The sequence below is a fragment of the Curcuma longa genome, chromosome 5, assembly GCF_044706935.1.
Source record: "Curcuma longa cultivar G26 ecotype Majalengka, Jawa Barat chromosome 5, ITB_CL_G26_1.1, whole genome shotgun sequence".
NCBI lineage: Eukaryota > Viridiplantae > Streptophyta > Magnoliopsida > Zingiberales > Zingiberaceae > Curcuma > Curcuma longa.
In genome coordinates, this window is record NC_133865.1 from 13434624 (window position 1) to 13441907 (window position 7284).

Consider the following 7284-nt stretch of genomic DNA (forward strand, 5'->3'; position numbering starts at 1 on the left):
CCGTAAAGTACACGAAGCCATTATTTTGATTTTTAGGTCTGAAAGAGGGAGTGGGCGGGTGGACGACAAAGCGGAAGCATCTCTCGCTCTCTATTTAGCCGCTCGATCGTCGATGGCTCGTCGTCGATCTGGTGAAACTACTGGTACTATCCGAAAGCAGAGATCTTTCGGGGTTTTCGATTCTTCATCCTTCTGATGATGCATGTATGCGAGCTCCTGTTGATGCTGTAATCGACCAATGTTTTTCTTTTTTTTTTCTTTTGGTTATGATCCCTTTTTTGTCGGTGTTTTTTTGTTTATTGTATTGTATGATAATCGAACATTGAGGTTTGTGGATCGACGCCGCCGTGTTTTTTTTAACTTGATCTTGGAGTACTCTCGCACAAACCCTTGTTTTGCCTTTGGTTTTTTGGATATTGGTTTGATTGCGTGATGTTTATGATTTTTTTCTGGTTGGATTTGGGAGCAGATGGATCGTGATTCCTGATCATCACGTTGAAGTTTCTAACCTTTTTTTTTCCCTTCTTTTTTGTTTCGTTTCTAAAGCTGTAACTTTTCATACAGCATAAATTTCGCTGATTCTTGTGATTTAGGTATTTATGATATGAGCTTGAAGAAGGTATGGCGTGGTTGGTTGACAACGAGAGAGAGCACGCCGGTCCTCGGTCCATACTGGATGCTATGGTCTTGTACTAGCGTGCTGTCCCTCGTTGTCACCTGGTTTGCCTTGTCAAGCGTCTTATTCTTCTTCGCCTTGTTCCTGAGTTGATGGATTGGTACGTTCTCGAACCCTATCACATCATGCTGCTTCCTAGTTTGCGTTCAAACTGATTTTGGATGCGGTTGACAAACTGAAACTTAAGAGTTAGGAGTGGCATCACGTTGATTCTGCTATAGACAAAAGTACGTGTGATTCCTCGCACTAAAACCATAAAATAACTTCTCTATTTAATGATGTTTTATGACGTTTCTTCACTATTAGTTAACACACATTGGACCTTAAAACCACATTTACAGCATAAAATTTGTTTCTCAATTTTCTGAAGTCGCTGTTTGCTCCCAACTATTGCTTAGGAAGATGACTTTGGTAAAAAAAAATCTTCTTGTAGAAGTTCTTTAGTAACTAATTACATCCTTGTATATTGTTTCTTGATTACTCTTACTTTAGATTATCAATCATTCAGTATTTTCTATGGACTGAAAATCTATGGTTTATCTGATAGCAGATACATGCTTTCTTTTTTCTACACTCTGGACATTTTCTATGGACTGAAATATATGATTTATCTGGGAACAGATGCACTCTCTCTGTACATAGCGTATAAGAAAAATCAACTCACTGAGTTTCATGGTAATTTGCAGTCAAGTGGAATAAACTTGCATTTGTGGCCTGTTGCCTTTCCACAATGTTAGTTGCTGAAACAGACAAATTTTCCAAGAAGAGCCCCCACATTGAATGATTGGAATCTCGTACTAGAATACTATTCATATGTTATTTTTGCCCTGCGTTGACTTTTTTTTAGGCTGTGTAAACCCTTTTATTTTATGAAGGAACAGGAACACAATTTAGTATCCTTGTTAAAAAATATGGATAAAATTATATGGGTTAAAGATCTACTTACAATTGCAGAAAATCAATATATTGCTTTAGACAATTCAAATTTGTTCTGATTATTGTGCCATTCCTTAATGTTGTTTAAAAAGATTCTTTAACACTTACATAGTTTAGATGCCTGCGCTTTTATATTTGTCTTGGTACATGCTTTAGTATGCATAATTTGGATTCAAATGCTTTAGTCTTGGCACATGCTTCTGTGATTTGCACATGCTTTTAGTGTGCATGGTTTTATGATATTTTTCACTCTCTTCTCTTTTATATGGAACCTGAGACCCATTGGATTCACCTAATTTTCTTAACAAAACCCAAAATCCAAATGTTGGTAATATGCACAATTTAAGAGGATACTAAGGAGATCATGCTTATTATTAGTCCTTATCTTGTTATTGTTATGCTTAATTTAAGCAATTTCCTTCATTTATTGTCACGTATCCATTGTATATAAAATAGAATTTTAATATTGTTAAGAATATAATATTGATAGGGTTATTGGTGTTGTGAATTTAGTTTCATTGATAATATAGGTTTAGGATTGTGCCATTACTCATTATTCCTATCAACTCTTATATATCTTGTAACAGCTATATCTCATATGAAAGCAATACAATATTTCTGCAAGCTAAATATCAATCTTAAAATATTTAATTGAATGCAAACATATATATTATATTCTATCTATTTAAAGTTGTTGGGACCTAGATCTTACGCAGCGATGATTTGTAGGATAGTAATCAAACATAAAATAAGATCTCAAGTTCATAAGATCCTAACCCAATTTAGATCCTGCTTGGATCTGGATTGTTTGGTTCAATTGGATTGGGAAATTGTAAGATGCAAAGGTCTGGATCACAATCTTGACTGATGGATAAACTAGTTTTGATGATCTACAAATTGTCATTTATTTTACTTGCAGGAGGAGAATAGTGCTTGGACCTGTAAAAACAAAGCAGTATGTACCATCTTTTGGATAATTTAAGTCTAATTTGAGCGTTGAGGATTTAGGGTTTAGGGTTTTGGAAGATGAAAGTGTTAATTTGTTTTTTTGGAGTAATTTCACTTAAGATAACAGCAGTGTGAATCCTTTCAAATTATCATATAGCATATCGAAGATGCAAGTGTTAGCTTACTGAGAGTGCTTTGAGTTTAGGCTTTAAATAGTAAATGCATTCCATTAGTTCCTTGGAGTAACTTCAATTAGGCTACAAAGGAAACAATTAGAAACAGATGCTATGAGATGTATAATGTAATAATTTGATGGTGACAAAACCATAATTAAGGTGGTCGATATTCTTATAATAACTTGTAATATATTGGTATCAAATATTAATGAAATGAATTTTCAATTGTATTTACTTATTTTTGAAATAAACAAATATCAAAATTGAAATCGTTTCATTCTTTTATATCAGGCAAATGTTTTTGTTTAGTGATGCATATTAGTCTGTCTAATTGAACTATGCAAGCTATGCTGAGTATATCTATATATTGTTACTTTTGGAAGAACTGGGAATTCTTTGATTCAGGTTCATGTCAGATTTAGGCTATTCATTGTCAAGATGCGATCGTAAACTATATAATTGGGTAAAATCACATTTTCTTTGTTTCAGGTTGTATCACTTGTTGCCTCTGCTCAGCAGTATCTCCAGGTCCCCTATCTGAACTAATGGTGTTTGTTCATCGAGTTGACAACTGATGAAAAGGGGATTGTTTTGCCTTAGAATAAGAAGCTTTGAGCTTCAGTACATGTATCTCGATACTCTTTGTATTAGCTTGTATTGAACAATTTTTCTCATTTTGTAGTAGTTTGTTTCATCTGTAAGGTGGAACCAGAGCTGAAGAAGTTACTATGATACAATCGAAACCAAAATCTGAATAGGGTGATGCAGTTACAATCAAGGTCATTTTTTTTCGTTTGTGGATATTGTAATGGTAAAATTGTTGTCGTGTGATCTTATAATCGAATTTGAATCTAGAAAATAGTCTTTGTGCTATAATAGATTTAATGTGAAATATTGGATTATTCTTTTATGGATATTGCAATTAAAAATCAAGGCTTGGAGGGTAAATTTTGATGATATTAAAGTAATGCTGCATTTTGAACCAATGATTGAATTGGCAAAATGACAAATTCTCGGTTATCAATGTTCTTTTATACAAATTTTAAACTAATTAAGAGTATGATATGTTATGGGTTGATTTATAGTTTATTCATTTTTTTATAAAAAAAATATGTATGTGAACTTTTAGATCCCACCTTAAATCTTGTAAAATCAATAAATTTTATTTTATATCTTAATATTTTTCTCCTAAGTAAATTTTAATTTAATTTTATTCATAAGGAATTGTAAATGAGTTAAATTTTATAATATTTAAATTTATTTGATAATGTAATTGAGTCAAGTTAAATTGAATTAAATAGTTAAAATGATTGTTTAAGATTGATTTAATTTTTTTATCAATTTAAGTTTGATTTAAATTTAATTTAAGTTTCATTAATTTAAATATTATTAATTTTTTAATTTAAATTTATTTGTTTGTTAAAATTTTGTATACTTTTAAATTTATTTGATTGATTATTAAATTTGATAAAATTTATTTATTTATTTTAAAATTGATTGATAGATTCGCATTATTTAAAAATTTAATATTTTTTAAATGAAACGAGTCTTAAAAATCTATTAATATTATTGATAAGTGAGTATCATTCATCTAAAGTTTATAATAAATATGATAAAAGATATCAAACTTTTATAATTTTAAAAAATTATTATTTACACTATTAAATTTAGATCTGAATATATAAATATATTCAAAAAGTTTCAGACGCATATTAATTTTAATTTAAAATGATTCGATAAAATTGACTAATGAATATAAAAAAAAATTTATTTTGAAAAATATGATGTATAATTTGTGTATTGTTCATAATAAAATAGTACCCTGCGTAATTTACTAGAACTAACAAGGGCATACCCGTCTTTTTACTGGAACACGATGGCATTTTCTTCCCGCCTTTCCATCCCAACGGAGAAGGGAAGCCAGAAGCAGACCCAGACCCCGCTCGCCGCCCCGCCCTCCTCCTCGCCGTCCCTCTGCCGTCCTTCTCCTCGTAGACTTGCTGCGTGGTTGAGTCCACTCAGGCGATCTCGGAGTCGTATTAAAAGTTTCCGGCCAAATCTCGCGTGGATAAACAAGTCCCGTTCTCTGGATTCTGGTCGGAGACGTAGGGAAATGGAGATTGTTCGAATCCAGAAAGAAGCGAATCATTATGCAGCTTTGACGACGACGGATAACCTCTCCTTTTACCGCTCCGCGCCGGCGCTCGAGGTCCGCCTGGAAGATTTCGAGCTCTACGCAATAGATCGCCTCCGAGGTACCTTTCTAAAGCTCTTTTTTTCCCTTCCATTTCTAAGGTTTGGAGTTCCTCTTTGTTCCTTCGACTGCTGTTTTCTTCTTTGTTCCTTCGATACTGGCCTCTGTTGTGGTTTGTCCCGAGATTTTCTCTGGATCAATCAATTACTTTTGAATATATGTTTTTTTTGGGGGAAATTGGTTAATGAACTATGGAGGGCACACATGAGGCATCAAGATCCATCAGAGATAATGAACAAAGACATTATATCACACTCTGTGCGTAGGTTCAATTTCTATTTTTTTTTTTTTTTTGTTTTGTTCTGATATTTCAGTTTCTTTACTGAGTGATGTTGATTTCACCCTTTAGGGATGAATTAAGAAAATGGTTTCTTTCCATGGAGACTTCTCTTTTCCGGTATCAGTTCGACTAGAAAGCCCTGAGTCACAGGTATACTCTGGATATCTTGTATGATGTTGGGAGCTCGTATCTAATTTCATTGTACCAAAATACTGTTATGTTGCTTTGTAGAGGTCACTCATGTCCGAGTTTCAACTTCCCTATAATGCTATTAGTCGTGCAGAATTTGAGGTACGATTGTGCTAATTTATGCACCATAGTTTTTGGTTTCATATTACAAGAACAATGTAAATTTTGGACATTTATTTTTGCATGGTGATGCATGTTCTGCTACCATGGTTTTATCTGAAAACATTTTTATTCCTAAATTATCTGGCTGTAAAGGAAAAGCTGAACCAAGTTGCACGTTCTATTGGTCAACCCTTAAATGGTATGCTATTACTCATCAGATTCACCTTTGGGACATTACTAATAACTTACAATGAGCAATTTTGGAGTTCAATAAGTCATCTTAAAAATTTTGTGATGAATTTGTATTGGTTTCCAATAGGCAATGCAAACCCCAATGAGATAAAGGCTTGATTGTTGTTGTTGTTGAATCAGATTGCTCAATATGTTCCAGATGTACAAATTTGAACTGCTAGACTGTTGCATCACTGACGTGCCTTGTTGATATTTTTTTTAATCTTCATGTTCTTGTGAATTTTCATCATGACAATATGGTGTAATTTCTCTATAACTAGGATGATTGGTTAACTCTATATTTTACATTTCTCAATCAGGATTACACTCCTTACTCTTGCCAAAAAGTTATTTCTTCAACTCCTAGCAGTTGGTTGATCACCACGGCTTTCCTTATCGACATTTCAGGTCAATTACAATCCCTATCTGTTTGGTGTTTATCTTGTAGTTTTAGTAACGTAATGTATGAATCTGTCAGTCACTTAACTGCATATTAATTATCATCAATCTCTAAAACTTCTATCTTGCACAGTGAGGTTAAATAATCCTCTCACAAGTTCATGCACATGTTGCAAATATTTGTTTCTTTTAACAGTGAGGAAAATTTGAGAGCTGTTCTTACTAAAATGGGGGTGGCACATTGGATAAGTTAGGAATCGACATTATCAGGCGCTCCAATTCTTTAACCTCAGAGCTTTTGCATCAAAAAATCAAACCCCAACTGTTAAGATTCTGACTTCTTTAGTTCTGTCAATCCCAAACTTCATTGTGACAATCTCAGATAGCCATCAACCGCCTGAATCAGTACTTCGACACAAGCCGAAAGGTTCTCCAGAATAAGGTAATTTGAAACCATCAACTGCCTTAAGGCTTATGTACCATGGCCTCTGCCATTAGCAAGTGCTTCATAGATGAGATTCAAATTATGGATGCTTGGATAAATCACTGAGCATTTTGCCGCTGCATCATTGCTCGAGGGGCAGTTCGAGCTCTGAAGAAACAACTTGGTGAAAATGTCAATAAGCATGGCTATCCAAATGGATGAAGAAAACAAAATTAAAGAACTGAAATAGTATGAGTGGGTATTATTTGTTTAGCCTCTTGAATCTGTCTAATGCTCAATCTGTAAAGGTCATTATGAAAGCTTAGTCTAAGTTTTTAAGAATAGTGTAGCCTAAGTTTCAGTATGAATCAAATCTTGGAAGCAATCAAAAGCCACTTGTGTGTGACAGCTTGCTTGAGTTGGACTTTGAACATTCTTTGGCCTACCTAGGCACATGCCTTTGTCCATTTCTAGTCTTCATTTCACATTCTTCTCCAATAAATAGAAAAAAATAATATGTTGGAATTGAACTTTGACTACTGATACACAATTATTTGACATTTTCAAAATAAATTTGAATACGAAGTCTTCTAAGATTCTAGATATATTAAATTTGGATTTATTAATTTTTAAATTACTTTTGAAATCAAAATTAATTTAATTAATTAT

General features: G+C 33.2%; 1 long non-coding RNA gene across 1 annotated transcript; it reads left to right on the forward strand.

The window, feature by feature from the left end:
• The first annotated feature begins 58 nt into the window (after positions 1-58).
• On the forward strand, positions 59-3592 carry LOC141829574 (uncharacterized). The gene is made up of 3 exons (XR_012601898.1): positions 59-204; positions 594-776; positions 3226-3592. It is a non-coding gene; the product is annotated as an uncharacterized LOC141829574 (long non-coding RNA).
• The last annotated feature ends 3692 nt before the right edge of the window (positions 3593-7284 follow it).